This window comes from Glycine max, chromosome 4 (assembly GCF_000004515.6).
Source record: "Glycine max cultivar Williams 82 chromosome 4, Glycine_max_v4.0, whole genome shotgun sequence".
NCBI classification, from domain to species: Eukaryota; Viridiplantae; Streptophyta; class Magnoliopsida; order Fabales; family Fabaceae; genus Glycine; species Glycine max.
The window spans coordinates 33,988,359-34,012,171 of NC_016091.4; the positions used below are offsets into that span (position 1 = coordinate 33,988,359).

The window sequence follows — 23,813 nt, forward strand, 5'->3', positions numbered from 1 at the left end:
GGCTAGTGCGAACTAAATTCAAATGCCAATAACTTTTTGCTTAGATGTGCGATTCAGTCCCGTTATATATCGAGAGACTCGAAATTGAAAACGAAAGCTCCGATGAAATTCAAATGGTTATATGTTTTTACTCGATGTCTGATTGAGTCCAGTAATATATCGAGACTCTCGAAATTAAAAATGGAAGACCCGAGCAAATTCAAACAGCAATAACTTTTTACTCTATTGTCCGATTGAGTACCATAATATATCGAGACACTCGAAATTAAAGAAGAAAGCGCCAGCAAATTCAAACATCAATAAATTTTAACTTGGATGTCCGACTGAGTCCCATAATATATCGAAACGCTCAAAATTAAAAAACAAAGACCCGAACAAATTCAAACGACAATAAGTTTTCGCTCGGATGTCCGATTGAGTCCTGTAATATATCGAGAAGCTCAAAATTAAAAACGGAACACCCAAGCAAATTCAAATGGCAATGAATTTTTACGCGGATGTTTGATTGAGTCTCGTTTTATATCGAGATGCTCAAAATTAAAAATGAAAGACCTGAGCAAATTCAAATTGCAATAACTTTTTACTCGGGTGTCCGATTGAGTCTCGTAATATATCGAGATGCTCAAAATTAAAAATGAAAGGTCCAAGCAAATTCAAATGGCAATAACTTTTTAGTCGGATGTCAGATTGAGTCTCGTAATATATCGAGATGCTTGAAATTAAAAACGGAAGATGCTATTAAATTCAAACGACAATAAGTTTTTACTCATATGTCAGATTGACTCCTGTAATGTATTGAGACGCTCGAAATTAAAAATGGAAAACTCTAGCAAAATGAAACGGCAATAAAGTTTCACTCGGATGTACGATTGAGTCCTGTAATATATCGAGACGCTCGAAATTAAAGAAGAAAGCTCCCAGAAAATTCAAATGGCATTAACTTTTTACCCGGATGTCAAATTGTGTCCCGTAATATATCGAGATGGTCAAAATTAAAAATGGAAGATACAAGAAAATTCAAACGACAATAACTTTTTACTCAGTTGTCAGATTGAGTCCCGTAATGTATCAAGACGCTCAAAATTAAAAACTGAAGGTTCTAGCAAAATGAAACGATAATAACTTTTTACTCAGATGTCAGATTGAGTCCCGTAATATATCGAGACGCTCAAAATTAAAGACAGTAGCTCCCAGCAAATTCAAACGACAATAACTTTTTACACGGATGTCAGATTGAGTCTCGGAATATATCGAGATGCTCAAAATTAAAAATGGAAGTTCCAAGCAAATTTAAACGACAATAACTTTTTACTCGGATGTCAGATTGAGTCTCGTAGTTTATCGAGATGCTCGAAATTAAAAACGGAAGATTCAAGGAAATTCAAACAACAATAAGTTTTTACCCGTATGTCAGATTGACTCCCGTAATGTATTGAGTTGCTCAAAATTAAAAACAGAAAACCCTAGCAAAATGAAACGGCAATAATTTTTCACTCGGATGTATGATTGAGTCCCGTAATATATCGAGATGCTCAAAATTAAAGAAGAAAACTCCCAGAAAATTCAAACGTTAATAACTTTTTACTCGGATGTCAGATTGTGTCCTGTAATATATCAAGATGCTCGAAATGAAAAACGGAATCTCCCAGCAAATTCAAACGACAATAAATTTTTACGTGAATGTCCGCTTGAGTCCCATTTTATATCGAGACGCTCGAAATTAAAAATGGAAGATTCAAGAAAATTCAAACAACAATAAGTTTTTACTCGGTTGTCAAATTGTGTCCCGTAATGTATCGGGACGCTCGAAATTAAAAATGAAAGACCCTAGCAAAATGAAACGACAGAAACATTTTACTCAGATGTCCGATTGAGTCCCGTAATATATCGAGATGCTCGAAATTAAAAATAGAAGATCCGAGGAAATTTAAATGGCAACAACTTTTTTCTCGGATGTCCGGTTAAGTCCCGTAATATATGGAGACTCTCAAAATTAAAGATGGAATCTCCCAACAAATTCAAACGACAATAACTTTTTAGGTGGATGTCAGGTTGAGTCATGTTTTATATCAAAACGCTCGAAATTAAATATGGAAGATCTGAGGAAATTCAAGCGGCAACAACTTTTTACTCGGATGTCCGATTTAGTCCTGTAATATATCAAGACGCTCGAAATTAAAGACGGAAGCTCCCAGCAAATTCAAACGACAATTACTTTCTACACGGATGTCAGGTTGAGTCCTGTTTTATATCGAAACGCTCAAAATTAAATATGGAAGATCCAAGGAAATTCAAATAGCAACAACTTTTTACTCAGATGTCAATTGAGTCCCATAATAAATCGAGATGCTCAAAATTAAAAACGAAAGCTCCAAGCAAATTCAAACAGTAATAAATTTTTACTTGGATGTCAAATTGAGTCTCGTAATACATCAAGACTCTCGATGTTAAAAACGAAAGGCCCTAGAAAACTCTAACGGCAATTGTTTTTTACTTGGATGTTTGATTGAGTCTCATCATATATCGAGATGCTCATAATTAAAAACTAAAGCTCCCGGCACATTCAAACGACAATAATTTTTTACTCAGATGTTCGACTGAGTTCCCGTACTGATGTAAGCTCCATTGGAGCTTGTAGGCCTAGGATCTTCTTCATCAATGGTGTCATACCCTAATTTCGTCCAGGGATTATTATTTGATGATATACAACCTTTGATTGGCCGCTTCGAGATACTTGGCGCCCTTTGTTGCACAATATGTGAAGTCCCGAGACGTGCCGAAACTCAAAAGGAAGCAGGCTTATGCGATCCGTGAAAATTCCGTAAGGTGACGGAAATCGAAAGGAGGTGTTTTTCGCAATCCGTGAGTTTTCGTAACTTCTTCAAAAGCTAAAAAAGAGTAAATACATAATCTGTAAGGATTCGTAACCTTGCAGAAGGAAAATAAGTATCGTTACGAAATTCATAAAGTTTCGTAACGTTACGGAAAAAGAATTACCAAAAAAGGTAAAGGGGGTGCATTTAGTAAAAAAGGGGGTACAAATAGCAATCAGGCCCACTTGGGCCTTCCAGATTCTTCCTCCAGAAGGCTGTTGCTTCTGGAGGAAGCAACCTTGCTCGCCTGGGCGAGCTGGGTGGCAAGCTCCTCCCCTATTTTGCTATAAATAGGGGGAGGAGTGAAGAGAGAAGGGGTTCAGCCTTCTTGGCACTTCTTATTCTCTCGAAATTGCTGAGGAAAATTGTTTCCGTGAAGAAAATCCAAGCCGAGGCGCTGAGGAAAATCATTTCCTCTTCGATGGAGGGTACGTAGGAGTAAAAGCCCCGCTTTTGTCGACCTCAAAAAAAAAAGAAATAAAAGTTAAGGTAACACAATTTCCACAATTCTAAAAAATAGGCTGTTGTCCTTTGAGACAAACGTGAGAGGTGTTAATACCTTCCTCAAATGTAAATACAACTCCCGAACTTAGAATTTTCATTTTGACCGGTTTCCTTCGGTTTTCCCGATGTTTTCCACAAATAAACGTTGGTGGCGACTTCGCGCATCTTTCCTCCTTTGGAAAGCGCACCCGTGAGCCTCGCCTCGCTCGCCCGCAAAAGGGCACGTTGCGATAGTTGGCGACTCCACTGGGGACTATTTTTGAGAGTTAGGCCTATTTTAAGAAATTGTGGATTTGTGAAACTTCGTGTGTGCATTTGTTGAACTGTGTAAAATGTAAATAACTGTTGTCTATTTCGCATTCTTTACACTGCATTCTAAGCACCCACGAGTTTGAGTAAAAAAGGGGGCTCTACACCCGGGTTCATGGGAATTTAAGGAGTGGAGGTGAATCTATCATCATGCTAGGTGATCGAGGCCGTACTCGAATCAAATAAACATGAAAATGCAGTAACTAGGAAGTGATCCTAGGTCGTTTCCCAACGAGCAGTGACAAACCAAATGTTCATAATATACTTGCAGTAACAGTAACGATTGCGGGGGGGGGGGGGGGTGTTTTTTTTGGGATTTAAGAGCAAAACAAGTAAACTGGAATACCGAAATTTCTAATATTAAAAATGGGGTGTTTTCTTTTATTTCAAAACCCTTTTCTTATCCCGGGGTATGGAGAAATCGTCCCTAACAGGCAACCACTTAATCCCACCCCATTTTAATTTTCTAAACGAAAATCAACTTTAGGGTTGTAAATACGTGATTAGGCACCACATACACCAGTTAGCCCTTCGTCCATTAAGCATGAACGCAAGTTAGGCTCAGAGGCAATTAATCGAACACGAAGCGTGCACTGATTAATATTCACGAATTTGGGATAACTGGTGAAGGGAAAACTGCCAGGGAACCACATTACAAGCGAAACCTCAAAGAGAGTTGGGCTTCGTCCTCAAAAGGAAAAAACACCAGAAAATCTAGCCTTCCATGGATTCAAACAGAAAACGCAAATGAAACATGAAGCAGAAACGTAAATGAACAAAAATGTAAATGAACAGAAACGTAGATGAAACAGAAACGTAAATGAGAGTAGAAGAAGAAGCAAGAACGAAATTGTAATTAGAAACAGAAAACGTAAAATTGCATTACGTGAACAGTAGCATTAAGCAGAAAAACGAAAACCCTAAAACAAAAGCTCTGAATAATGAATAGCATAACAGAATGCCTTGCACGAATCCCAAGGCTGCTATTTAAAAAGAGTCACTCAAAGTCACTGGGCCCTATTACAATACTCTGGCCCAAAACGAAATAAACATTGAACAACATAAAATAAAATTGCGAAATTTCCTAATTAGAAATTAACTAAGGTAAGCGCTGCTTTATTTGCCCTCTTCAAGTCCATAACCAAAATCCGGATTAAGCCCAATGTTTCATTAATTCCTGAAATTAGATTACAAACATCAAATTAGCTAAATGAGCCCAAATAATAAAACTGCCTGATTAATTGACAATTAAGACCAATCAGTAATTAAAATGGTGCAAAAAGGGTTTAGAAAATAGAAGAAAATGATGGCACATCAAAACCCCCCATACTTAGCCTTTTGCACTCCTGGGCAAAATGAAACAAAGAACAAAATCCAAGGATATCAAAGAGAGACAAACAAACACATTCATATATTTCTCAATGAACATCAAGGAATGAAAGGAATGGGTAACATCTAACATAAGGAGATCCAAAAAGTCAAGACATTCATGAAAATCATCCAAGCAACCCAATCATGGCAAAATAGTTAATCAGCTCAAGAATGAAAAGTGATAAAGCCTCACAAGATATACACTCTATCTCTCAAGTGTCTAGGCTACTATTTACCCTCAAAGCACCCATGAAAGCAAACACCACATAGACTTGGCAAGATTCTAAAATTGACAATCAACCCACAAACACAAGCACATGAGGATCAAAAGGTCTTTTAAGGTTGTAATGGGGCCAAGGACAAGGTATGGATAAATATGGAATAAGTGGCTAAATCCCAAAGGAATAGAGGAGCAAAGGGGAATAAGTGCATATTAAGAAAAAAATAAGAAAATAAAAAGAAGTAAAGATAAAAATTAAACATGAAGAGTAGAACCAAGAGTTTCATCATTCTTGTGCCATTTAAGATCTTATTCACTCAACTTTATTGCTTTTCTTTTTCTTTTTTCGATTTTTTTTTTCGAATATATTTTTTTTTTTTACTCTATAGCCTTTGAGAAACAACATTTCATTCAGCATGTCCAAAATTTAACCAATATACAATGTACATCAAGTATGGCCCAAAATACATCATGAAGCATAGCCAACAAAACAAGTTGTCCAATGAAACAAAAACCCCCCATACTTATTCCCAAAACAATTCCAAAGCTCCAAAATTCCTTAAGGATATGGTGATATCATGGTTTTTCACTTAAGGCTTGTAGTGAGCTTCAAAACAAGGAAAGGGAAACAAGGCTCAAAAGGGCTATCAAAGGAATTAATTCAAGGTAAGTCTATTTGGCTAGAAGCTTATAAGAACAAAATTGCCTCAATCATTTCCAAATATGCATGTGAATTAGGACGCATCAACAAGAATCAAGCCAAGGCTATTGTGCAAGCAATCAATGGGGCAAAACACACCAAATGATTATGATGATGGATGGCTCAAATTCTCACAAAGGTAAAATCATCACTTTCAAATTGAGCTTTCAAAACTATAATGACATGTAGAGAAGAATCAAGGATTTCAAGTCACAAAATGTCAAGAACTTTTATTTTCAAAACAATTACCCATTTCTTGAACATATCCTATAATTCAAAGAAAACCATGCAAAGTCGTACGTGCACACAAAATTGACCCAAAATATTAAACTAAAAATCCGACGAAACTAACAACATTAACAAATTAACACAACTAACAAATTAACAAAACCAACAAAACTAGCAAAACCAAAGAACACTCCCCCCCCCCCCATACTTAAACAACACATTGTCCTCAATGTAGCACAATTAAAAGATTAAAAACAATTAAATCATCAAAGAGAATCGGGCAAGTGTAATAAAAGCAAAGAAGGAGATAGGAAAAGAAAAACTCCCTAAGTCATGGTGGAGGAAGAGTAGGGTGGAATAAGGAAGTCTCTTCCACCACTACGTCCACTAAAGAAGGGTTCGTGAGGAATGGCTTAAGTCGATGTCCGTTGACCTTGAAGCTCTTGTTTGTGGAGTCGCTTTTGATCTCAACTGTACCATAAGGAAAAACATTAGTAACAACAAAAGGACCAATCCACTTAGACCTCAACTTACCACTCATGAGTCCAAGCCTAGAATTATACAATAACACTTTTTGCCCAACCACGAAGTCTTTTTTAACTATCATACTATCATGGAACTTCTTGGTCTTTTCTTTGTAGAACTTGGCATTCTCGTAGGCTTCTAGGTGGATTTCATCTAACTCACTCAGTTGCAACTTCCTTTCCTCGCCAGCTTGATCCATAGAGAAGCTGCAAGTCTTCACTGCCCAGTATGCTTTGTGCTCAATTTCCACTAGAAGATGACATGCCTTTCCAAAGACAACCCGATAAGGAGACATTCCTATGGGTGCTTTGTAGGCAGTCCGATGTGCCCAGAGAGCATCATCAAGCCTGGTACTCCAATCTTTCCTGCTTGGCTGCACAATCTTCTCTAGAATTCTCTTGATTTCCCTGTTAGAAATTTCTGCCTGTCCATTAGTCTGGGGGTGGTATGGTGTGGATACCCTGTGTACCACCCCGTACTTTTTAAGCAGGGCATGCATTGTCCTGTTGCAAAAATGGGTTCCTTGATCACTAACAATTGCTTTAGGTACTCCAAACCTGCAAAACAGATTAGACCTGACAAAGTCTGCGACAACTTTAGCATCATTAGTTCTAGTGGGCTTGGCTTCCACCCATTTTGAAACATAGTCAACTGCAAGGAGAATGTAAACATAACCAAAAGAGACAGGAAAAGGACCCATGAAATCTATACCCCAGACATCAAACACCTCACAGAATAGCATAGGTTGCTGAGGCATTTGTTGTCGCCATGTAAGTATATTTCCTGCTCTCTGACACTGCTCACAAGTGCTGCAGATCTTCCACGCATCTTTAAAGATGGTGGGCCAATAAAAACCACAATCAAGCACTTTGCGAGCTGTCCTTTGAACACCCAGATGACCTCCCGGTGCGGAAGAATGACAGAACTGCAGGACTGAGTCAGTCTCATGATCTGGAATGCACCGTCTAATGACCTGATCACTGCACAATTTCCACAAGTAGGGGTCATCCCAAATAAAATGCTTAGCATCACTTTTAATTTAATCTTTTTGGGCCTTAGATGCTAAGGGAGGAAAAACAGAGGCAACTAAATAATTGACAATGTTAGCAAACCAGGGAGTAGAAAGAGAGTCAGAAATACTATACAATATATACAAATGATCATCCGGGAAATCATCCCGAATAGGTGAATCTGCACCAAAGACACGTTCGATCTGACTCAAATGATCAGCAACTAGATTTTGTGCTCCGCTCCTATCACGGATCTCCAAGTCAAACTCTTGGAGCCAGAGCATCCATCGGATCAACCTAGGCTTAGAATCAGCCTTCTTCAACAAGTACTTTAGAGTTGCATGGTCAGTATAAACAATAATGCGAGTACCAAGCAAATAAGATCGAAATTTTTCAAGAGCAAAAACTATGGCTAGAAGCTCTTTCTCAGTAGTAGTATAATTTGCTTGGGCAGCATCTAAAGTCCTAGAAGCATAATATATCACCCTGGGCAATTTATCAATTTTCTGAGCAAGGACAGCCCCCAATGCATAATTTGATGCATCACACATAAGCTCAAAAGGGGCTGTCCAGTCGGGTGCCTGGATGATGGGGGTGGTAGTCAGCGCTCTTTTGAGGCAATCAAAAGCCTCTTTGCATTTATCATTAAAGTCAAACTCCACCTCCTTTTGCAACAAGTTGGACAATGGAAGGGCTACTTTGCTAAAATCCCTTATAAAGCGCCTGTAGAATCCTGCATGACCAAGAAAAGATCGCACCTCTCGCACACAAGAGGGGTAAGGCAATTGTGAAATAACAGAAATTTTTGCAGGATCTACTTCAATACCCTTATTGGAAATAATGTGGCCTAAAACTATACCTTGCTCAACCATAAAATGACATTTTTCAAAATTTAGAACAAGGTTAGTTTCAATGCATCTATTCAAAACTTTTTCCAAACTATTCAAACAACCATCAAAAGAGGATCCATATACAGTGAAATCATCCATGAACACCTCTATGCAATTTTCTAAAAAATCACTGAAAATACTAATCATGCACCGCTGGAAGGTACCAGGGGCATTGCACAGGCCGAAAGGCATCCTCCTATAGGCAAAAGTGCCGAAGGGGCAGGTGAATGTGGTCTTTTCTTGATCCTCAGGAGCAATAGTAATTTGCATATAACCAGAAAAACCATCAAGGAAACAGTAGTGGGATTTATCTGCCAGGCGTTCAAGCATCTGGTCAATGAATGGCAGGGGAAAATGGTCCTTTTTGGTAACCTGGTTCAGCCTCCTATAATCAATGCAGACTCTCCAACTGTTCTGCACCCGAGTAGGAATTAGCTCCTCCTTCTCGTTTTTTATCACTGTGAGGCCGGTCTTCTTCGGGACTACCTGGACGGGACTCACCCATTGGCTGTCAGAGATAGGATAAATGATTCCAGCTTGCAAAAGCTTGGTTATCTCCTTCTTCACTACATCAAGAATCACCGGGTTGAGTCTTCTCTGTGGCTGTCTTACTGGTTTAGCTCCATCCTCTAAATTTATTCGATGCATACATGTGGATGGGCTAATACCAGGAATGTCCGCCAGGGTCCAGCCTATAGCCTTCTTATGCTTCTTGAGAACTGACAACAACTTCTCCCCTTGCTCATCAGCAAGGGAGGCAGATATAATCACTGGAAAACTCTTGCTATCATCCAAGTAAGCGTATTTTAAATTTGATGGCAGAGGCTTCAATTCTGGTGTGGTCGGCTGGACAGTGGTAGAAGGGGATGGTTTCTCAGCCTTTACCTCATAAAGAAAGTCAGAGGTATGTGTACTTCCTGAAACATGGTTAGTCCTATCTGACTCTATAAAATCAATCTCAAGAGGTAAAACACCACCACCAGGCATGCAATCAATATCACTCTTAGATTCACTCTCAGCATCAAATTCAGACATATGATCAAGTACAATTTCAGACTCAATGCATGAAGAGTGAGAGGCATGCAGATTAGAATAAAGATCAGTCATGTATTCATCAACAACATGGTCAATTATTTCAGCACGAAATACAGAAAGATCTTCAGATGGGTATTTCATAGCATCCAGAATATTAAAATGAACAGTTATGTCACCAAATTCCATAGACAGTGTGCGTGCATAAACATCTATCTTAGTTCTAGCAGTTTTCATAAAGGGTCTGCCTAGAATGATGGGAACTGATCCTTGAGAAAATCCATCTTCCATATTCAAAATATAAAAATCAACAGGGAAAATCAGTTCACCAACTCTAACTAAGACATCTTCTATGAAACCAAAAGGGTAGGCAACACTTCTATTAGCTAAATGAATTACCACATCAGTTGACTGCAAGGGGCCTAGAGATAGAGAATTAAAAATAGACAGAGGCATAACACTAACAGAAGCTCCTAAATCTAGCATGGCATTGTCAAACTTACTATTCCCTATGATACAAGGTATGCTGAATGTACCTGGATCTTTGCATTTTTCAGGAATTTGAGGAACAGATTTACCAATCAATGCGAAGACATTTCTGCCCATGCTAATCCGTTCACTTCCTTTAAGCTTCCGCTTATTAGTGCACAGCTCCTTCAAGAATTTGGCATATCTTGGAATTTTCTTTATCGCATCCAACAGAGGTATGTTTACCTCTACTTTTCGAAACGTTTCCAAGAGGGGGAATGTGCTGCTTCTGCAATTCAGAATTACCTGTGGAAGAAGATTCACCTGCACAGAAATTGTTAGGTAAATTTTTGTCATCACCTTTTTCTGGAATAGAGTGAAGTTTGGCAGGTTCATTTGCAGATGAGGACGGTGCTACGGGTTGAGGTCCTTGACATTGCTTTCCCGACCTCAATGAAATGGCACTAACATTTTTGGGATTTTGGACAGCTTGAGAAGGCAGCTTGTCAGAATTCTGGGACTGTTGTTGATTCAATTGGGTAGCCAATTGTCCCATCTGATTGGTTAAGCTCTGAATGGAGGCTCTGGTCTCTTGCTGAAACTGCATGTTCTGCATAGTCATTTGCCTCACAAGTTCTTCGAGGGAAGGTTGTGGAGGGGCCTCAACTGTTGGTTGCTTCTGGGGTTGTTGCTGTTGTTGGATTGGTGGAGGAATGTATGGTCTGCTTGGGCCAGCAGCATTTTGGAAGGAAGGAGCAGGCTGCTGTTGTTGTTGCTGAGGGCTGGACCATCTGAGGTTAGGGTGATTCCTCCATCCAGGGTTGTATCTGTTGCTGGAGAGGTCATAATTGTTCTGCTGTGGTTGATTTTGCTGCTGAGGTTGAGGAGGTCTATTGTAAATATTTGCAGCATAAGCTTTAGGCTGCTCAATTGCTCCAGGTTGCTGCATGGAAGGGCAAAGGTCTGTATGGTGGTCAGCAGAGGAGCACAAACCACAAACCCTTGCAACAGGTACAGATTTCTGATTCAAGGCCAGTTGGGTTACCAAGTTAACCAATGCATCCAGTTTGCCTTCAAACTTCTTAGTTTCAGATGATGCAGATGGGTTTGTAGCTACCTCATGCACTCCTCTAATGACTATGGCATCATTTCTGGCGCTAAACTGCTGGGAGTTGGAAGCTATCTTCTCAATTAAATTTCTGGCTTCAGCAAGAGTCATGTCTCCAAGGGCTCCACCACTGGCAGCATCTATCATACTTCTCTCCATATTACTGAGTCCTTCATAAAAATATTGGAGAAGAAGCTGTTCTGAAATCTGATGGTGGGGGCAACTGGCACATAGTTTCTTAAATCTCTCCCAGTACTCATACAGGCTCTCTCCACTGAGTTGTCTAATACCTGAGATATCCTTCCTGATGGCTGTGGTCCTGGAAGTAGGGAAAATTTTTTCTAAGAATACTCTCTTAAGGTCATCCCAGCTCGTGATGGACCTTGGAGAAGGTAATACAGCCAGTCCTTTGCCACTCCCTCTAATGAATGAGGAAAAGCCTTCAGATATATGTGATCCTCTTGGACATCTGGGGGTTTCATGGTTGAGCAGAAAATGTGAAATTCTTTCAAATGTTTGTGCGGGTCTTCACCTGCAAGGCCATGAAACTTTGGAAGCAAATGAATCAGTCCAGTTTTAAGAACATATGGGGCATCCTCATCAGGGTATTGGATGCACAAGCTTTCGTAGGTGAAATCAGGTGCAGCCATTTCCCTTAGAGTCCTCTCACGGGGTGGAGGTTGTGCCATGTTCTCAGAATGTGCAAAATCAGAATGCTCAGAATCAGAATGCTCAAAATTATAATGCTCAAGATCAGGATGTTCAAAATCACCAATAACAGAATGCACAGATTCACCAGTAATGGAATGCTCAGAATGATCAAAAGGTATAAAATGATGCCTAACTAATCTATGAAATGTCCTATCTATCTCAGGATCAAAGGGTTGTAAGTCAGATGGATTACCTCTAGTCATACACTACATTCAGCATGCACACAACTAGTTGCCTTATCATGTAAATAAAGGTGTAGGTTTGAACTACAGCTACCCTCAAATGATATCCAAATGACTTGAAATTTTGTGAGCAACCTTATAAAATGATGAGAAGATAGCACAAAAAAATTCAGACAAAAATTCAAAGTCTAACTATGAAAGCTAAAAATGGTAAGTTAAGAAAAATAAGTGAATAAAACTTGAAAAATAAAAAACTTTTGACAGAATCACTTTTTTTGGATGATGGAGACCTCAGCCAGCCTATGGCGGGCTGCCACGGCGTAGGAAATTTTTTTCTACCCCAAATGCATATATAATAATTGCGATTCTGATAACCGGAGCAAAAGTTATGGCCGTTTGAAGTTTTGACAAACACAAAATTTGCTAGTTTTTTGGAACTTTCAAATCTGACCAAACTAAAGGCTCTAGCTATTTTTCCCACAAAATATGGATTAAAAGAAGTTACCACAAAAAAATTCAGCCAAAAATAACAACCCTTGCTACTAAAACAAAAAATCACAAATAATTCAGCATGGGTGGTCGCTAAAATCCGTCTCTAATTGATTTCTACTACTACTCTGTTTTTGCCGCAAGCACAATCTTCACAGCAAAACACCCAAGACTGAAACAGGGGAAACGCTTAATGGAAAAACTGAAACAGAACACACATTAAACAAAATACCAGGACACTAAACAACACTAACACACATACTAACACAATACTAACAATTTAAACATAAAACACGAAAGGATTAAACACACAACACTAGCTAGCTATTATGAACCTTTGGACACTGCTCCCCGGCAATGGCGCCAAATTTGATCGAGGCCATACCCGAATCAAATAAACATGAAAATGCAATAACTAGGAAGTGATCCTAGGTCGTTTCCCAACGAGCAGTGACAAACCAAATGTTCATAATATACTTGCAGTAACAGTAACGATTGGGGGGGGGGGGGTTTGTTTGTTTTGTGATTAAAGAGCAGAACAAGTAAACTGGAATACGAAATTACTAATATTAAAAACGGGTTGTTTCCTTTGATTCAGAAGCCATTCTCTTATCCTGGGTTATGGAGAATTCGTCCCTAACAGTCAACCACTTAATCCAACCCTATTTCAATTTACTAAGCGAAAATCAACTTAGGGTTGTAAATACGTGATTAGGCACCACATACACCAGTTAGCCCTTCTTCCATTAAGCATGAACGCAAGTTAGGCTCAGAGGCAATTAATCGAACACGAAGCGTGCACTGATTAATATTCACGAATTTGGGATAACTGGTGAAGGGAAAACTGCCAGGGAACCACATTACAAGCAAAACCTCAAAGAGAGTTGGGCTTCGTCCTCAAAAGGAAACAACACCAGAAAATCTAGCCTTCCATGGATTCAAACAGAAAACGCAAATGAAACATGAAGCAGAAACGTAAATGAACAAAAACGTAAATGAACAGAAACATAGATGAAACAGAAACGTAAATAAGAGTAGAAGAAGAAGCAAGAACGAAATTGTAATTAGAAACAGAAAACGTAAAATTGCATTACGTGAACAGTAGCATTAAGCAGAAAAACGAAAACCCTAAAACAAAAGCTCTGAATAATGAATAGCATAACAGAATGCCTTGCACGAATCCCAAGGCTGCTATTTAAAAAGAGTCACTCAAAGTCACTGGGCCCTATTACAATACTCTGGCCCAAAACGAAATAAACATTGAACAACATAAAATAAAATTGCGAAATTTCCTAATTAGAAATTAACTAAGGTAAGCGCTGCTTTATTTGCCCTCTTCAAGTCCATAACCAAAATCCGGATTAAGCCCAATGTTTCATTAATTCCTGAAATTAGATTAAAATCATCAAATTAGCTAAATGAGCCCAAATAATAAATCTGCCTGATTAACTAACAATTAAGACCAATCAGTAATTAAAATGGTGCAAAAAGGGTTTAGAAAATAGAAGAAAATGATGGCACATCACTAGGTCTCCGACTTGCTTGATAATAGTGAAACCTTATCTAGAGCTTTCTCTTTTTATAATGTGTTGTCGCTGGTATTCCATACCGCCACAATATTATTATCTTGAGTGATGATACCTCTAGAAAACAGCCGTGTGAGTTATGAATTGTTGGGGAGTAGTTATTAGAGACCCCTAGATATTATCCTATAGGTTCCCAAAATAGGGGCAAAGAGCAAACACGCTCCGTGCCATTTGTTCTCATGCATCTTTTGATAAATAGCACTATTTTATAGTTTTGCTAGTGATGTTTGGTTTCTTCAGAGTAATGCGTAAACTTTTTAATACTACGTTGAGGCGCCATCATGCCCTAAACGTAGCATTAAAATTGGATCTTTGCGGTCTCGTATGTGTGAATTACCCATTTGTGTTGTTTTCTTTCCATTTCATGCATACGCATTGCATCATTCATGTCGGAGTCTTGATCCACCCCTTTTTAGGTAAATGATGGGGACAAATCAAAACGGCAAAAGGTTTTATCATGTCAAGGTTAAAAGTCTAAATGTCACCAGCCTCAAGGAATTGGGACGATTGATGGGATCTCTCCAAAGGCAAGCCTTCCGCAAAGTGTACGGGAAGATTCTAGATTTGACCGCAGCGGAGGTATTTACGGAAGCTGTCATATCCCTCGCCCAATACTATGACCAGCCGTTGAGGTGTTTCACGTTTGGGGACTTCCAAATGGTATCGACTATTGAAGAGTTTGAGGAAATACTAGGATGCCCTCTTGGAGGAAGAAGACCGTATCTTTTCTCCGGATTTCTTCCCTCCTTGAGCAAGATTGCAGCTGTGGTTGGGGATTCGACAAAAGAGTTGGATCGCATGAAGCAAACTCGCAACGGCGTAGTAGGCCTGCCACGGAAATACTTGGAAGGCAAAGCAAGGGATATGGCATGCCAAGAGAAGTGGGGCCCGTTTGCGAATATATTAGCTTTGTTGATTTTTGGGGTTGTCCTCTTTCCGAACGTGGACGGTTTGGTGGACTTAGCCGCCATTGATGCTTTCCTCGCATATCACCATAGCAAGGAGAGTCGAGTGGTGGCTATCTTGGCAGATTTGTTTGACAACTTTGACCGGAGGTGTGAGAAAAACAATGCACGGATTGTCTGTTGTTTACCCGCTCTCTGTGTGTGGTTGGTTTCACACCTATTCCAACAAGACACAAGACACCCGTGTCCACTTCAAAGTTATCGCTCATGCGCCGAAAAAGGAAGAGTCGATTGGGACCAACATTTGGCTGGGATAGGAGGCAACGCAATCAATTGGTTTCCTCGTTGGAAGGAAGGCAAGGAAGGAGTTCTTTTCTCGTGTGGGGACTACCCTAATGTTCCATTGATAGGGACTAGGGGTTGTATTAATTATAATCCCGCACTCGCCATAAGACAGCTAGGGTACCCCATGAGGGGAGCGCCAACAGAAGAAAGTCTCTCGCCTTTCCTTGTGAGGCATCTAGGCGCGCAAAGTCTCAAGGTGATACAAAGAGTCCACAAGGCGTGGAGAAGTCCGTTGAGGAAAGACAAGGAGCTTAGAGGCATCCGAAATGGCGTCATCGGTGGTTATCATGGATGGCTAAGAGTTCACACGCGAGGGTTAGATTGGCTCTCCAAATTGAAAGTTATCAATGAGGAGAACTTCGAAGCTCTGGAGGAAGATGAAGAAGTCCAAGCTCTAAAATTTGAGCTAGGGAAGGCGAGACTCGCCAAGGAGAAGTTCAAATCAGCCGCTACACACGTCCGGAAAGAGTATACCGAGTTACAAGAGGAAAACGCGGCCACTGCAAGAGCCCTTGAACAAGAAACCAAAAGGGCCCGCAAGGAGGAATATGGCCGAGAGAAATTCCGAGGAGCATTATGGGGTAGCAACACTGAGCTCAAACTTCGAAGAGAGGAAAGAGACCGGTCACGGGTGCATGGCATGATCTTAAAAGAAGAGTTAGCTGCATGCACAAGGTCCAAGAGAAGTTTGGCTCAACACTTGGAAGCCACGGAGCAAAGCATGCTAGCTATCATAGGGCAATACAAGGAAGAGTTGAACCTGTCTGTGACCCATAAACAAAAGCTAGCAGAGGATTTTGCACAAGTGTACGCCGAAAAAGAAGCAAGAGGGAGGGTGATTGATGCATTGCATCAAGAAGCGACTATGTGGATGGATAGGTTCGCCTTGACCTTGAATGGAAGTCAAGACCTCCCGCGTCTATTAGCCAAAGCAAAAGCCATGGCCGAAGTGTGTACGGCCCCCGAGGAGATTCATGGGCTAATCAATTACTGTCAACACATGATAGATTTGATGGCCCACATAATTAGAAACCGTTAGGTTCTCTTGTAACACCTTTGTATAATCTTGGCTAGATGAAAGCTTTGTTCTTTTTATAAAATGAGAAGTTCTGAACTTATCACGTTATCTAAAAAACCTTGGGGTGGATCCAAGTGCTCCGATCATTCATTTGCATATTCATGTTTTGGTGGCATACTCACCGTTGTTTATTTCTTTAGGAATTTCATCATAACTAAGAAAGCACCGAGGCACCCCTATAACACTCGATCCAGAAAAATGGATAATGAAGAGGGCGTGCAGGAACAGATGAAGGCCGATCTATCGGCCTTAAAAGATCAAATGGCTTCCATCTCGGAGGTCATGTTAAAACTCCAGAAAACTATAGAGGATAAAGCCACGGCAACCGCCTCCAGTACAGTTAGGGAAGCGGAGTCGGTGCTGCAGCCCGCCTTAAATCCGGGCCGAGACAGAAACACGGCAGTGTTTGGTCGGAGGTATAGTTCGCAAGCTTACCCCTATGGCTTGCCTCCAGACTTCACTCCCCGTGCCACCCCGGAAGATTTAAGCCAAGCCCCTACTTTCGAGGGACAACTCCCACCTTATGACGACTATCCCGGGCAAGACGATGAGGAAGGAGATACCCATCTCGGTCCCCTGCTCCACCTCAAAGATCCGTCCCCCCATGAACTACCCCAACCAAACATAGTCCACCATATCCCGGCTTCACCCACACCCGCAAAAGAATCTATTCCCTTCGTGGAAGATAAGGGAAAGATTGAGGCGCTTGAAGAGAGGTTGAGAGCAGTCGAGGGCCTCGACAATTACCCATTCTCGGATCTAGCGGACTTATGTCACGTACCCAATATCTTCATTCCTCCCAAGTTCAAAGTACCAGACTTTGATAAGTACAAAGGGACGACATGTCCGAAAGGGCATCTTCGGATGTATTGCCGAAAAATGGGGGCGTATTCTGCGGACGAAAAGTTGTTGGTCCATTTCTTTCAAGACAGCTTGGCCGGAGCAGCTATAGCATGTTATACCAATCTGGAAGCTTCCCATATCCGATCATGGAAGGACTTGGCAACTGCCTTCATTAGGCAGTACCAGTACAATACAGATATGGCTCCCGATCGGAACCAGCTTCAGAGTATGACTAAGCGAGAGCATGAGTCCATTAAGGAATATGCCCAAAGATGGAGAGATCTCGCAGCCCAAGTCGTACCGCCAATGATGGAGAGGGAGATGATCACAATTATGGTAGATACGTTACCCACGTTCTACTATGAAAAGCTGATAGGCTACATGCCAGCTAACTTTGCGGATCTCGTCTTCACCGGAGAAAGGATTGAATCCGGACTACGAAAAGGCAAGTTTGAATATGCTTCCTATGTGGCCCCCAACAACAACAGAAGAGCCTCAGTAGTGGGCGCGAGGAAAAAGGAAGGAGACGCCCACGCGGTCACCACCGCCCCGACGTGGATGAAAGCACCCCAAAATATCCAAAGCTCATACTAGCCCAATCCCCCAAATTTTTCAATCCGAGCCGGGAGTTTCCCCCCGACTCAAGTAAAAGGACCGCCCGCGGCAGAGAGAACGCCGGCCCAACGCACAGCTCCAGCCACGCCCCGGCCAGTCAACAATACGGCCCCCGACACGAGCTATAAAAATGCACAGAGCCCACTCCCGGAAGATAACTTCTCTCCTATTCCCATGGCATACTCCGAATTATGGCCTTCATTATTGGAGAATCATTTGGTGGTAGCCATACCCGGGAGGGTCTTCCAGCCTCCCTACCCCAAGTGGTATGACTCGGGTGCCAAGTGTGCGTACCATAGTGGAGCTCCCAGACACAACATTGACTCCTGCTGCCCGTTCAAGTATAAAGTGCAGCACCTAATCAGTGCCAGCTGGCTATCATTTCAAGAGGAAGGCCCAAATGTTAAAACTAACCCGCTAGCTATTCATGGAAAGGCTAGCGTAAATGCCATCCAAGAAGATGGGCCATCGTGGGCAAGGAGATTAGGAGAGGTGGCTACTTCCAGACGTTTTATCTACCAATCGCTGCAAGCGGCATGTATGGTCTCCCGTGGCGGAGGCGAAAGGGATGAATGTTTGTTTCACCTCGAGGAGTCGCACGACATGGAAACCTGTCCTGCGGTAGAAGAATTGCTTCAGCAGTTCATGGATTGCGGGCAGCTTGAAGTGTCCAAAGGAGGGAGGGAAGAACCACAAATTTGCATGCAGTCGGAAGAGAAGAAGGTTCCTCTAACCCCCAAGGCCCTTGTGATATGTTTTACTAGGAAAGGGACCGGCTCCACACCCATATACCCCCGGACAATGCCCAAGCCAACGCCATTTTCATATCAAAGTAATAAGGTCGTTCCATGGGAGTATACCCCTCCCGCATTCAGCAAAAGAGTTGCAATCGAAGTTGACTCCCTGTCAGCTAAGGTGACCAACATCACCGGCCTCAGTGGCGTAACCCGCAGTGGTCGGGTGTTCGCTTTCCCTCACCCGGCGGAGTTTCCCTCCAAGGGGAAAGCGTCCATGGTCCAAGAGCCCACAGACGTAGCCACCCCCTCGAAAGAAGTAGATCCTCCAGTGGTAAGAGGGGCTGAAAAGAAAGAAGGTCTTCAAGGAAAGACGGTGACTTTGGAAGAGGCCCATGAGTTCCTTCGCCTCATCCAACAAAGCGAGTTTAAGGTAGTCGAGCAACTGAATAAAACTCCAGCAAGAATCTCGTTGCTTGAACTGCTCATAAACTCCGAGCCTCATCGTACGCTGTTGATAAAAGTTCTCAATGATGCCCATGTAGCCCACGATATCTCAGTGGAGGGTTTTGAAGGCATCGTTAATCATATAACCACCAACAATTATATCGCGTTTGCGGAAGAAGAGATTCCCGTAGAGGGGAGAGGACACAACAAGGCTCTTCATGTGTCGGTAAAGTGTATGGACCATGTTGTCGCAAAGGTGCTTATCGACAATGGATCGAGTTTAAATGTAATGCCGAAGACCACTTTGGAAAAGCTTCCTTTTAGTGCGTCGCGTTTAAAACCGAGCTCGATGGTGGTGCGAGCCTTTGATGGTACTCGGCGGGAAGTGATGGGGGAAATCGACATTCCCATTCAGATAGTCCCCCACGCTTGCAATGTGGTGTTTCAAGTAATGGATATAAATCCCGCCTATAGCTGCCTCTTGGGAAGACCTTGGATCCATGCCCTGGGAGTGGTCCCTTCAACGCTTCACCAGAAATTGAAGTTCGCAGTGGGTGGACTTTTAGTGATAGTGTCGGGTGAAGAGGATATGTTAGTGAGCTGCCCCTCCTCCGCCCCATACGTAGAAGCGGCGGAAGAATCATTGGAAACGGCTTTCCAATCCTTCGAGGTGGTGAGCTGCGCCTCTGTGGAACCAAGTCCGTTGCTACCTTCTCTCTCCAACGCGGCCATAATGGTGGCGCGTGTTATACTCAGGAACGGATTTGAGCCCGTAATGGGTCTAGGCAAGGACGGCCTCGGAAATGCCGACGTGGTCGATATCAAGGGAAATCCATACAAATATGGATTAGGGTATGAACCCGGGATGCTGGGGAGGAGGAATGTGCCGTCAAGGCTTCGGGCGGATAGGGTATGGCCCGGCCGTATTAGCCAGTGTTTCACCGGTGCCGGAACGGTGTCCGAGGAGGAGGTGGCCACGGTAGAAGAGGAGTTCCCTCAAGACCCGCCAAGTTTTGTGCAACCATGCCATCCCGATTCTCAAGTGGGGAACTGGCGCGTGATAAGCCAGTCGGAAGTCTATACCGCTGATTCAATGTAATTAGAGCCTATAGATTGCCTTTCTCTTTTGTTTTGTGAAACCTACCTTATTAAATAAAACAAAGAGATCTTGTTTCATCTGTTCTTGCAATTCCACCTTTTCTCATATCATTTTGCATGTTTTATCTTGTTTGGTATAGATATGAGGGTCGATTCTTTGAGGATCCTAACAACGAGGGTTTGACAATCGATGTTGATCGAGATATAAGCCAAATGATAAATGAGGAAGAGGAAGAGGACGTCCTTTCACCAGAGTTGGAGAGGTTGGTCGCTCAGGAAGAACGTGAAATGAAGCCTCACCAAGAAGAAACCGAATTGGTAAACTTGGGGACCACGGAGGAAAAGAAAGAAGTAAAGGTAGGAACTGGTATGACCGCGCCTATCCGCCAAGGCTTGATAACCCTTCTTGAAGAGTATCAAGATGTCTTTGCATGGTCATATCAAGACATGCCCGGTCTGGATTCCGACATTGTGCAGCATAAGTTGCCTTTGAATCCTGGGTCTTCCCCGGTTAAGCAAAAGTTACGAAGAATGAGACCCGAGATGTCTTTAAAAATTAAAGAAGAAGTAAGGAAGCAATTTGATGCAGGGTTCTTAGCTGTAGCTCGGTACCCAGAATGGGTGGCCAATATTGTCCCAGTCCCGAAAAAGGACGACAAGGTTCGAATGTGTGTGGACTTCCGGGACTTGAACCGAGCCAGTCCTAAAGACAATTTTCCCCTGCCACACATTGATATATTGGTAGATAATACAGCCAAGTTCGCCCTTTTCTCATTTATGGATGGTTTCTCGGGGTATAATCAAATAAAGATGGCACCCGAAGATGTAGAGAAGACCACTTTCGTCACCTTATGGGGGACGTTCTGCTATAAAGTGATGGCCTTCGGGCTGAAAAATGTCGGGGCAACCTATCAGCGTGCCATGGTGGCGTTGTTCCATGATATGATGCATAAGGAAATAGAGGTCTACGTAGATGACATGATTGCCAAGTCTCGAACTGAGGACGAACACCTTGTCAATCTGCGTAAGCTGTTTGGAAGGTTGCGGAAATACCAACTAAAACTAAACCCAACCAAATGCACCTTCGGGGTGAAGTCGAGGAAGTTGCTAGGATTTATCGTAAGTTAGAAAGGGATAGAGATAGATCTCGAGAAAGTGAAGGCCATCCTTGAAATGCTAGAACCACGCACGAAGAAGCAAGTTCGGGGTTTTTTGGGCAGGTTGAATTATATCGCGAGATTTATCTCGCAACTCACCCCTACTTGTGAGCCCATTATCAAGCTATTACGGAAGAACCAGGCGGTCCTGTGGAACAGTGACTGCCAAGAGGCCTTCGAGAAGATCAAACAGAGTCTCATAAACCCCCCGGTGCTCATGCCACCTGTAGCTGGAAGACCTCTTTTCCTGTACATGACCGTGTTGGACGAGTCTATGGGGTGCGTGTTGGGTCAGCACGATGATTCTGGGAAAAAGGAGCAAGCCATCTACTATCTAAGCAAGAAGTTTACTGCATGTGAGATGAATTACTCAATGCTGGAAAGGACGTGTTGTGCTCTGGTATGGGCATCACATCGGCTTAGGCAGTACATGCTCAGCCATACCACATGGCTTATTTCCAAAATGGATCCCGTGAAATACATCTTTGAGAAACCGGCCCTCACGGGACGAATCGCTAGGTGGCAGGTACTATTATCTGAATTCGATATCGTTTACGTCACCCAAAAGACGGTAAAGGGAAGTGCCTTAGCGGATTATTTGGCCCAGCAACCCCTCCAGGATTATCGGCCGATGCACCCTGAGTTCCCAGATGAAAATATCATGGCCCTGTTTAAAGAGAAGCGGACGCACGAGGACATAGACAAATGGATTGTTTGCTTCGATGGGGCATCTAATGCTTTGGGCCATGGAGTGGGGGCAGTCCTTGTATCCCCGGATGATCACTGTATTCCTTTCACGGCTAGGCTAGGCTTTGATTGTACCAACAACATGGCCGAGTACGAAGCATGCGCCCTCGGGGTTCAGGCGGCCATTGATTTTGATGTAAAACTACTCAAGGTGTATGGAGACTCAGCTTTGGTGATACGCCAGTTGAAAGGAGAATGGGAAACTAGGGATCCGAAGTTGATACCCTATCAAACTCACATCTTGAGGTTAGCCAAGTACTTTGACGACAGTTCTTTCCACCACATACCTCGAGAAGAGAATCAAATGGCTGATGCATTAGCCACCCTGGCATCCATGTTTCAACTTGCCCCACACGGGGATCTGCCGTACATCGAATTCAAATCTCAGGGCAGGCCGGCATATTGTTATGCAATAGAGGAAGAGCGGGATGGGAAACCGTGGTATTTCAACATCAAACAATATGTCAAGAACAAAGAATACCCACCGGGGATTTCTGACAATGACAAAAGGACGTTGAGGAGATTGGCTACTGGTTTCTTTGTAAGTGGTACCATCCTGTACAAACGGAACCACGACATGACCCTCATGCGATGCGTAGATGCCAAAGAGGCGAACTTCATGATTGAGGAGATCCACGAGGGTTCCTTTGGGACACATGCCAATGGGCATGCTATGGCCAGAAAAATCCTTAGGGCCGGTTATTACTGGCTCAATATGGAAAGTGATTGCTGCGCTCATGTAAGAAAGTGTCATAAATTTCAGGCGTACGCGGACAATGTCAATGTTCCGCCACATCCTCTGAATGTTATGTCCGCTCCTTGGCCTTTTTCCATGTGGGGAATAGATGTCATTGGGGCCATCGAACCCAAAGCGTCGAATGGTCACCGCTTCATTCTTGTGGCGATAGATTACTTCACCAAGTGGGTCGAAGCGGCTTCTTATACTAATGTCACGAGAAGTGTGGTAATCAGATTCATAAAGAAGGAGCTGATTTGTCGATACGGACTCCCTAGGAAGATCATTACTGACAATGGCACCAATCTGAACAACAAGATGATGCAGGAAATGTGCGAGGATTTCAAGATCCGGCATCATAACTCCACCCCTTATCGGCCAAAGATGAATGAGGCTGTAGAGGCTGCGAATAAAAATATTAAGAAGATTGTTCAGAAGATGACAGTGTCATACAAAGATTGGCATGAGATGTTGCCTTTCGCCCTGCACGGATATAGAACCTCGGTACGAACTTCTACTGGGGCAACGCCGTATTCTTTGGTTTATGGGATGGAAGCAGTACTCCCATTTGAGGTGGAGGTTCCTTCTCAGAGGATAATAGCGGAATCAGGCCTAGAAGAGTCAGAGTGGGCTCAAGCACGCTACGACCAACTTAACCTCATTGAAGGTAAGCGTTTGGCAGCCATGAGCCATGGGTGTCTGTATCAATGAAGGATAAAGAACGCATTCGACAAGAAGGTACGCCCACGCAAGTTCAACGAGGTGGACCTCGTGCTGAAGAAGATGTCCCACGTTGTTAAGGATAATCGAGGCAAGTGGACCCCAAATTATGAAGGACCTTTCGTGGTGAAAAGAGCTTTTTCTGGGGGTGCTCTGATACTCACCCACATGGATGGCGAGGA

At 42.5% G+C, this 23,813-nt stretch overlaps 1 non-coding gene across 1 annotated transcript; it reads left to right on the forward strand.

Moving 5' to 3' along the window:
• The first annotated feature begins 11,443 nt into the window (after positions 1-11,443).
• LOC113001512 (small nucleolar RNA R71) lies at positions 11,444-11,550 on the forward strand. Its single transcript, XR_003266907.1, has one exon. It is a non-coding gene; the product is annotated as a small nucleolar RNA R71 (small nucleolar RNA).
• The last annotated feature ends 12,263 nt before the right edge of the window (positions 11,551-23,813 follow it).